General features: G+C 40.6%; 1 non-coding gene across 1 annotated transcript; it reads left to right on the top strand.

Annotated features, from left to right (window-relative positions):
- Positions 1-1112: 1112 nt before the first annotated feature.
- On the top strand, positions 1113-1241 carry LOC112064592 (small nucleolar RNA SNORA25). Its single transcript, XR_002891552.1, has one exon. It is a non-coding gene; the product is annotated as a small nucleolar RNA SNORA25 (small nucleolar RNA).
- The last annotated feature ends 7972 nt before the right edge of the window (positions 1242-9213 follow it).

Here is a 9213-nt window from a genome sequence, read left to right on the forward strand (position 1 = left end):
TACTTTGTTTGACTCCAAAGCCCACATCACGTTCTAGCTGCATTGCACCTCACTGAAAAATCATTTACCTCATTGTACACAGTCTTGTAATGCAGCAAACCTACTGCTTTGAATCAGAGGTCCTAGGATTTGGTGTAAGTAGGGCTGCTCTCTACCTGTTTGATCTTCAGGAGTCATTCCAATTCTCATCAGTAATCTGGTAGCCTAGAGCTAGAGCTTCCTTAAACGTTTCTCCTAACTTTTTATGATTCTAGCCCCGAGCCTTCTAGCAAGGTTACCTGATTGCCTCTGCATCCCTCCACTGGGTGTTAGAGTAGACCTCCCTTAGGCTTTGACCTTGTTCTGTTTTCTGCTTCGCAGCAAGCAGTAGAGGATTCCCTGGAGTGGCCCCCTGCTGACTTTGCCACCTTCTCCATGGAATAGAATTCTGCCTTCGGTGATGCCGTGGATGACTTTTTCCACCTCTAGAGAACAACCCAAATACCACTGGGGATGTAAGGGGTATTTGGCACTGCCCTTTCCCTCCAACTATCTATGGAGTATCAGATATTCCTTAGGGAGCCCACTAAGAGTTGACTCTCTTCCACTCTGAAGAAGTAAAGATTCCTAGGGGAGGGAATCCACAGCCTGACCTCCAAACCAAATAGCCAAGAACCCAATGTAAGTTGCTCAGTTACCTGCATGCACCCCAGGGACCAATCTAAAGCAACCCAAACAAAGTTAGCAGACAACATGAGGCTAGATTCTCCATGCCCTGGGTCACCTTATTTTTACACCCATTACAGAAGTCACACACATGCTCCCAAAATAGCAGCTTCACTAACCCACAGCATGAGGAGCTGTAATTTGTTTCTAGATATAGATTTAAAATAAAAGAAACAATACTTCCTATTATGTGCCCTTTTGAAGGAGATAAGATTTATTTCCACAGAAAATGGGACATGGAAGAACACACAAAAATGCACTAAGATATCAAGCAGAACTTAGCCCACTAATGTGGATTTCATTTCACAGTATTTACAGATGTCATTGCCAGCAGTATTTCTGGTTCTTGAAACCTGTCTATGTCATACAGTGGTGATGGGTTTTTCTGCTGCAGTTAAAAAATATATAGGCCATTTCAAAGAGGGCGCATGGGGCTATGAAACCAGGAGCTCTTAACTCTACAACCAAAGCTTGAAATTCTTCACAGGATGCTATAGTCACTCAAAAGGGCTAAGTTTTTATGAGGAGATATAAGATGTAGCCACTCATAATCATGACAGTTGACTCATAATAATCCATGATTGGTGATCTGGGAAAGTAAATAAATGTCTCAAAGTTTTAAAAATATATCATTCTGACACCCAGTTGCACACAGTAATAGTAGATAGGTAGAACATGGGATAGTCATCATAACTAGATAACTGGAATTTACATTAGAACCTGAACTTCAGCAAATAGTTTCTTCTTATCCTCCTAAGTCACCTCTTAGATGCACTAACAAAGACCAAAATTATCCAATGTGGATCATATATCCTTGTTGGAGGAGGTCATAAAGAGGACATGACCACAGGGTGACCCAAGAACTGGTCTTCAGCAACTGAAGCAACAGCTCCTTACTCTCTCCCTTATCCTTGGAATGTACATTCTGCCCACCGTTCCTACACCCAGAGCCACTTCAAGGATGCAGCCTTGGGAAAGTAAGATGTTATTGAGACCATCTGGACCGAGTACCTGACTGAACCCCATTAAGGCCTCTCTATAAACTCTTAGGATTCTCGCAGGTGGGTGCAGAGACCTACTCATCTTGCAGCCACTCAAGACAAGACTCATATGTAAGTTCCCCTGCTTATTGAAACTACCACCTACCAATCTGGAGTGGTCAGCCTTTTTCTTCAGTGTACTGGGACCAGTTTTCAGTTTTACCCAGGAAACTCCCTAAGCTGAGAATCAACATTCCCTTGTCTCCACCAAACCAGCTTCTCTCTGGCAATGGCTCTAATGATGAGTAAAGTCCAAGTAGTAGAATGAGAGAGAAACAGGAACCCTCCAATATCCACAAACTTAAAGTTTTCTGTGAACAGGTACAAAGGAACTACAGCTTAAGTATCAGTGTCATGAAACCCCTGTTACCCACCCCCAGCCCTACCTAGCTTGGCAAAGTTTCTGCTTTAATCCTTCCGAGGGAAGCATGAGACTGCTCCCTGGAAAGGCCAGTGCAGTTCAGAAACATGGGCACATTTCCCACCAGAAAAACAATCAAGATGACAAGAACCTCATCTCTGGCCTTGGTGCTTATGGTACTCAGGGCAGTGAAGTTCCCTCAACCCCACAGACCATGTGGTCGGGGTGGTGCCCAGTGTAGTGCCACTGGTTAGATTTAAAGTGGCCTCTTCCCATTGTCTGAAAGCTAATCAAACGCTTTAGAAATAAAGCACAGTATCTTTCTACTCTTTGAGCTTCAGATACTGCAAAAATGGAATCAACTGCTTCTAGTGGAGCCCTAGGCTAATTTGATTCTAAATAATTCACTGTTTTCTGGTCATCTCGTTATTGTGCTCCCACCCTTATCCAGTCTCCTACCTGAAAACATTCTCTCTCCCTCTCTCTCTCTCTCTCTCTCTCTCTCTCTCTCTCTCTCACACACACACACACACACACACACACACACACACACACACACACTCTCCTTTTCTTTTACTCCATGTATTTCCAAATATTTAAGCGGGATGAAAGTGAGCTGGCTAAACCAGGCTTGAGCAGGACAGCTGAAGCTGTCATGGAGCTATCTCCCCTTGACATATAAGTCGGCCAAATTGCCATAGTCAAGTAGCAATCACTTGTCTTTTCCCTCATCTCCTCAGAGCAGAATCTGATGCTCAGGGTGGTTTTAGAATATGGACAGGGGTCTCCACAGTCAGGAAAAGACATCTGATGCCTTCCCTTCCCCTCCCCCAAACCATGTTTAGCAGTTGTGACTCCTCTAAGGCTCGCATGCGGGTCTCCAGAGGTGAAAGGAGCATGGATTAGCCCACTGTGCTGCCTTGCCCACAGCATAGTATAATATTAATTAGTCACCCTCCTTATTATTCAGTCAAAATATGCCAGACTGAAATAAATTACATTCTTAGCACATATTTCACACCCCTGGATCAAGTCTTGCAAGGGTTTTCTTTTATTATTTATAAGATCATGTGCTGTCTTCCTGCGGAAAATGAGATGGTCTGCATGAGGAAAAAGGTAAAAGAAATGCAGAGAAATGAAACAATCAGATATTCCCTAATGATATTTAAAAATAGAAGATTTGCTACTGTTACATACAGCATGTTCCGTCTTTTGAGATATAATGGCTCTCTTGTGGTTTAATGGAGAATTACTTTCAGTAATTGATTATTAAAATTTAAAATTGCTAACCGTCTTCATTATTAGATGAGCGAACATGTTATCCTTGTAATTAAAAAAGCCCGAGACTCACTTTCATCCTGTTGACAGAGCGGGCAGACTGTCTCTGCACTCAGACTTGATGGTTTCAGGCTTCTTGTTTGACAAAAATAACCAGCCAGTCATTTGATGATGAAAATGCAGAACATTCACAGAGACTGAGCAGAAAATATAATGAACAAAAAATAAAATAATAAAAGCCCTACAAGCTAATTAAAGTTTTCAGTCCCAACTCATTAAATGCTCTGCATCACTTATGTGATATTTCAGTGTGCTGTGCTCAGGTAACATGGGCTCTGTCACGTTAGTCCAGCCTCCTTCAACGTGCCTTCAGAGAGTATCACAACCTTTCCTCTTCCACCTGTACCAGCGCCTGCCCTTTCGCATTTCACCTCGAGATGTTACCATTATAAATCGTTGGTTTGGGCAACTTATTACACAAAGGGGTATTGGAAAAATACACTGTGATTTCCTGCCCTCTGGATGTGTTTAGGATGTGTCCAGACTGGCATGGAGAGCTCCAAGGTTTAAGCACCCTGCTGAGTCCAAACAGCGGTACCTCAAAATCCCTTGCAAAGTCCCCCATCCCAAGAGAAAAAGCGTTATCAGTCATTTATCCACATACTAGGGGTGGGGAATTTGTCTTGATGGGAGCTTGCATTTCCTTCAATGTTTTCATCATATTAGAGTGTTCCTTTTGTGAAGGCAGCACTCAGTGATCTCCAAAAGGAAATTTTATAACTGTCAATGAAAAGAGCCTATCAAAGGGGACATTTTTCACAACTCAAGTATTAGACAGATGTCAGCCTTTGGGAGAGGAAAATCCAGCAGACTTGAGAAGCACAAATGTGAGTGAAGCAAAGATTTTTGTGCCTGAAGATATATTCTGAAAATCAAGGAAAGCCATCTGAATATCAGCATTCCTATAAAGTCTCAATTGTTTAGCTCATAAAATCCCCACTCAAATGCTGATTTTTAAAAATGGACTAATCAATGACTTGCCAAAATTTTCTTAAGATTCAGACCCTCAAGGATGTCCTCTCTGCTTCAACCCAGCCAACCTTGATTATTCTTTAATGCAAATTACTATCCTACCCTCTGTCCACAGTCAGACTATGATATCACTGGGCAATATTAAGATGGTGCTGTAAAGCTATTCTCATTTACTTGTCCTTGTATTTATCCTCCCAGTTAGATTATATAATTCTCAAGAGTAAGAGAAATTTCTTTTATTTCTTTTGCTATTTTCACTTACCTGCGTAGCCCCTTACCTGATATCAAACTCAGCCAGACATCAGGTCTACCACCCATCTTATTTGCTTTCTGGGTTAGATATGAAAGTTTGACAAGACGCTGAGATATTCCATACTAATTAAATATAACCTTGAATTTAGGACCCATACAGACTAGCTCAGCCTTCTTCAACCACAGAACAATTTTCTCAATTCTCCCAAGGATGGTACATGGCTAGTTGCATTCTAGATGCATATGAGATAAGTAAATTCATTACATGAAATGAAGATTATTAGGGCATAATACTCGAAACTTCTTGAGAAAGGCTGATCGAGATTGTTCTTTCAGATTACCTTCAACAATCTCACAAAGTCATTAATAAATTTTCAAAAATCCTTTCCCTCTTCCATAGCCTTTCTGGCTTTGGTGACATAACAACTTTCCTCCTGGAATATAAAGTACCATCCAATTTATAAGGCAATCTCACATGTTACCCCCTCATAATCACTCTTGTCTACCCAAACACCATGACACCTTACTTGTACTAATGACACACATTTTCACCCTCTATCAGGTACCACTATTAAATCACATGCATTCTGATAGCATAATTCACATTTGAACACTTTTCTATGTCTCACAGCACCTAGCATCTAGTTTTAAATGCGTAAGAGATTACAGTACATATTAACTGAATGAATGAATGAATAGATAAAATCAATAGAATAGGCTAGTGCTGGATCTTTTTCCATTTCTCAATCTCCTTTCTTAAATTTAAATTGAAGGAAGATAGCTACCCAATACAAGTGTACTGATAGTTAATCAGCTGTTTATAAAACATTTCTTTCCCATATGGGGATGAAAAACTTATACCCACAAATTCCTGATCTTCCCATCTCAGTTGATGAAAATTTCCCAGTTTCAGTATCTCAGGCCATGATCTCTGAGTCATCTTGGCTGTGCCTCTTTCTCTTATACCCCTTATACTATCCACCAACTGATTTTTGTCTGCTCTCTGTCAAGATAGATCCAGACCATTTCTCACCACCTCCACTACTAACAGCTTGTTCCAAAGTACCATCATCTACCCCCTAGATTATTCTAATCACCTCCTAAGGTCCCTCTCTGTTTACTGCCAGAAATATTCCATTCCAGCAGCTCTTGGTTCAAGTCATTCCTCTGCCCAAATCCTCCAATGCGTCCCAAGTTCATTACAATGGCCTATCAGGTCCTACAAGATCTAACTGATAATAGCCTCTTGACATTAAAACAATTTCTGGAAAACATTTCAGTTTTGTTAAATTTTTACAACCTATCATATTATGGGACCTGGACCAAGGCTAATTTTTGTGGTTGAAGACTTTGTAGTAGCAATTTTCCCTGATTGGCTTCATATAGTGGAAAAAAAAAAAAAAAAAAGTTTTTCCAAGGATCCCTGAAATTTTGATATGGATGGAATACTGGCTGATCCACTCCTTCATTTTAAAGATAAGGATACAAAGGCTTAGTGAGATTAAATGATTTGCCCAAGGCATGAGAATTGTTACCAGAGAGCTGGGAATAAAATTCAAGCTCTTTGGCATTCAGTGTTCCCTCCTCTTCACCGTGTTTGATCTTTTTTCATTATGGTGCCATTCTGGCACTCACAGTGAAAATCCAACTAACATTAGCCCTAATGCCTAGGAAGCTGTAACCCAAAACTTGAGACCAAATGGATAACATGAAAATCATCATAGTTGAATTTATGATGACATATATTTTTCAGTTTACAATTTATAATCTTCAATCAAATCTATCACCTCATTTTATCCTCAAAAGAATGCTCTACAAATTATGTAACAGAAAACATTGCATAAATATGAACAGATAACATTTAAATACTCCAGTGTGCTCTCTGGAAGACGGTCAGGAAAGAAAAGTCACTGTGGTTTCTTACATGTATGAATAAGAAGATGCTCCTACTACATATGCTAGATGCCACTAAATTGGTTTTATGGTCAACCTATACATATATATAAAGGTTAAAATACATATATATGTATTTGTATACATATACTTATGTAGAGAGGTGTATACTATGTATATGTTTTTTTATAAATATACACAAGTAATTTCTATTTTTATTTTTGTAGTCATATTTGGAATCCACTAATGCTCTTTGCTATATTCCATGTGTCAGCACAGACGAAAGCCATCTCAGGGCTCTGGAAATGGCAGAGAGTGAATAATTAAGATCAGGCATCAAGACACTGACATGTCATTCACTGGTAACACGGAGGGACGGGATGCCAATAGTACTTTCTAAATATGCCACCAAGGGAGGGATTTCCTAGATCCTTAATAAAATTGGCCCCCATACATAATGGATACTACCAGCTAGTACCTGCTTTCCACTGCCTAGCTTATATCAAAATTATGAAGGGAAAAAAGAAGAAAAGGGTATTGTCCATTTGCTTATGGAGTATACAACTGTCTATTTTGTGAAATTTGAATGGAGTGAGGCAGGGCCTCTGGCCAAAAGTATATCTCTCAATACCTGTCATACTGCCTGAAATCCCACCATTATCAACTCAATCCTTTGTGTCTTGAATCTTTTTCAGGCCTTAAGCAAACCCATTAAAATGCGTAAACTTTAAAAAGTGACACAATCTTCTCACAGATTAGGCCCTTAATTAATGGGACCCAGGATAAACCAGGGATGAGGAGAATGATAGTAGAGACACAAATATACTTCCAGATATGGAAAATTTGCCTGGAGCCATTATACATATCAGAATGTTGAGTGGGACTTTTCTATTTGGGCATTAGGGTCCACAGTTGAATATAACAAACAAAAAATGCTCAAACTGTAAAGGGAATCACCAGCAATTGGGGCCAGGCAGCCTGTTCCCAGGACTGCAGGAGTTTGGTATCTTTAACAAATCACTGGAACCTGGCTTTGGGAAGGGGACCCAGAGCAGACCCTTTATAAAATTCTACGCCTGTTTATGCTTGCCGGTGGGGGTAAGGTCCTAATTATTTTTTTAATATATCTGACTCCCTGTCTGAGATCCTGGATACCTACCTACAAGTAGAGCTGGGTACACAATGATGTATACCCCTTATTGTTTTTCCTCATCAAAGCCAAATGTCATGATAGGCTTACCACCAAGGAAGATCACATTCTAATGGACCTAATATAATTAATGCTTAGATTCCTATAATCTACAAGTTTGAACTAACACGTGAGAGACTGGATGACAGACAATTAAATCACTTTGTATGACATGAAAAAGGAAAGGTAGAAAAAGTGCTATGAAAACTCCCTGAGGAGGGACTGGCAGCAATGTGATCATGAGAACATCTGTGACCACCAGCCATCCCACACTACCCTGCATGCCAGTAGTCTACTATGCATGCCAGGACGAGCCAAGACTGAGTGTCCCTATATTTTATTGCATCTGTTCATTTGACCAGTGGTAAATGGGGAGGAAAAAGTCATCCAGATCCTCTATGGGAAACCCTACTCATTACTGGATAAAACCTTGACTGAATTTGAGAACACCTCACAAGAGAAAGAGGAGAGAGTAAAGAAAACCCAAAATGCAATGGAACCTAATATATACGCTTTCTGACAAAACCCCCCAGCCAGACCAAACTCTGACGCACCCTGGGAAACAGCAGCTCGTTTGAAGAAAAGATGTTCTACAACCCCCAGTGGGACAGTACTGCCATCAGGGACAGATTCTACAAACCTAGATAGACAGATGAGGGACAGGCTCTATTCACTCACTGGAATTTCCTGGCGCTTCCGTAAGTGTCTATAAACACAAGTCTAAGGGGTATATGCTGCTCCAATATATTTTCGTATAAAAGGTGCAACCAGGAGAGTCTTAAAATAAAAGTACTGGAGGGAAAGCTGTGAGTCTGCTGAAGAAGGAGAGGCCATTCTGAAAGCCAGCATCTAACTGCAGAGGGGGGCTTGAATCCCCCGAAACCATTCAAATAGTCTGTTTCACTGATATAATTATTAAATCATTGATTAGTGTGCTGAGTTGTCTTTATTACAGGTGAAATAGCCACTGCCAGCTGTTTCTGTGGTAAGTTCCTCAGCTAGAGAAAAGCTGGCATTGTGCCCAGATGTAGCCAGGGAGCCCCACTGCTTCAAAGTGGTTTTTCTTTCCTCCAGCGAGTGCTTCCCCCTGTCATTACATGGTTTCCCTGTGCTCTCATCATTACAACAATAGAATCCATAAAACCAAACACAGAAACAAAGGGATAACTTACTGGCAACTAATGAAACACAGAAAGATTGTTCAAGCGGTGTAAATGTGAAAAGGCTTTGAACCCGTTTAAACAATCTGCTTGTATTCCATTGCCCCGCAGTAAACACAAGCGTGCAGGCAAGTGTCTCAGCTTCGTAAAAATGACAAAATCTTTGCCTTAAAGGTCTGCTCACTTGTTGCTCCACTTCTCAAACTCTTTCTGGAGTGCTGGTTTGCTTTCTGACCACTTGTCCAAATTCTACCCATTTATCAAGGCTGGCTTATCTCCCAGCTTTTCTAAGAAAATTTCCCT

The sequence above is a fragment of the Physeter macrocephalus genome, chromosome 2 (genome assembly GCF_002837175.3).
Source record: "Physeter macrocephalus isolate SW-GA chromosome 2, ASM283717v5, whole genome shotgun sequence".
NCBI lineage: Eukaryota > Metazoa > Chordata > Mammalia > Artiodactyla > Physeteridae > Physeter > Physeter macrocephalus.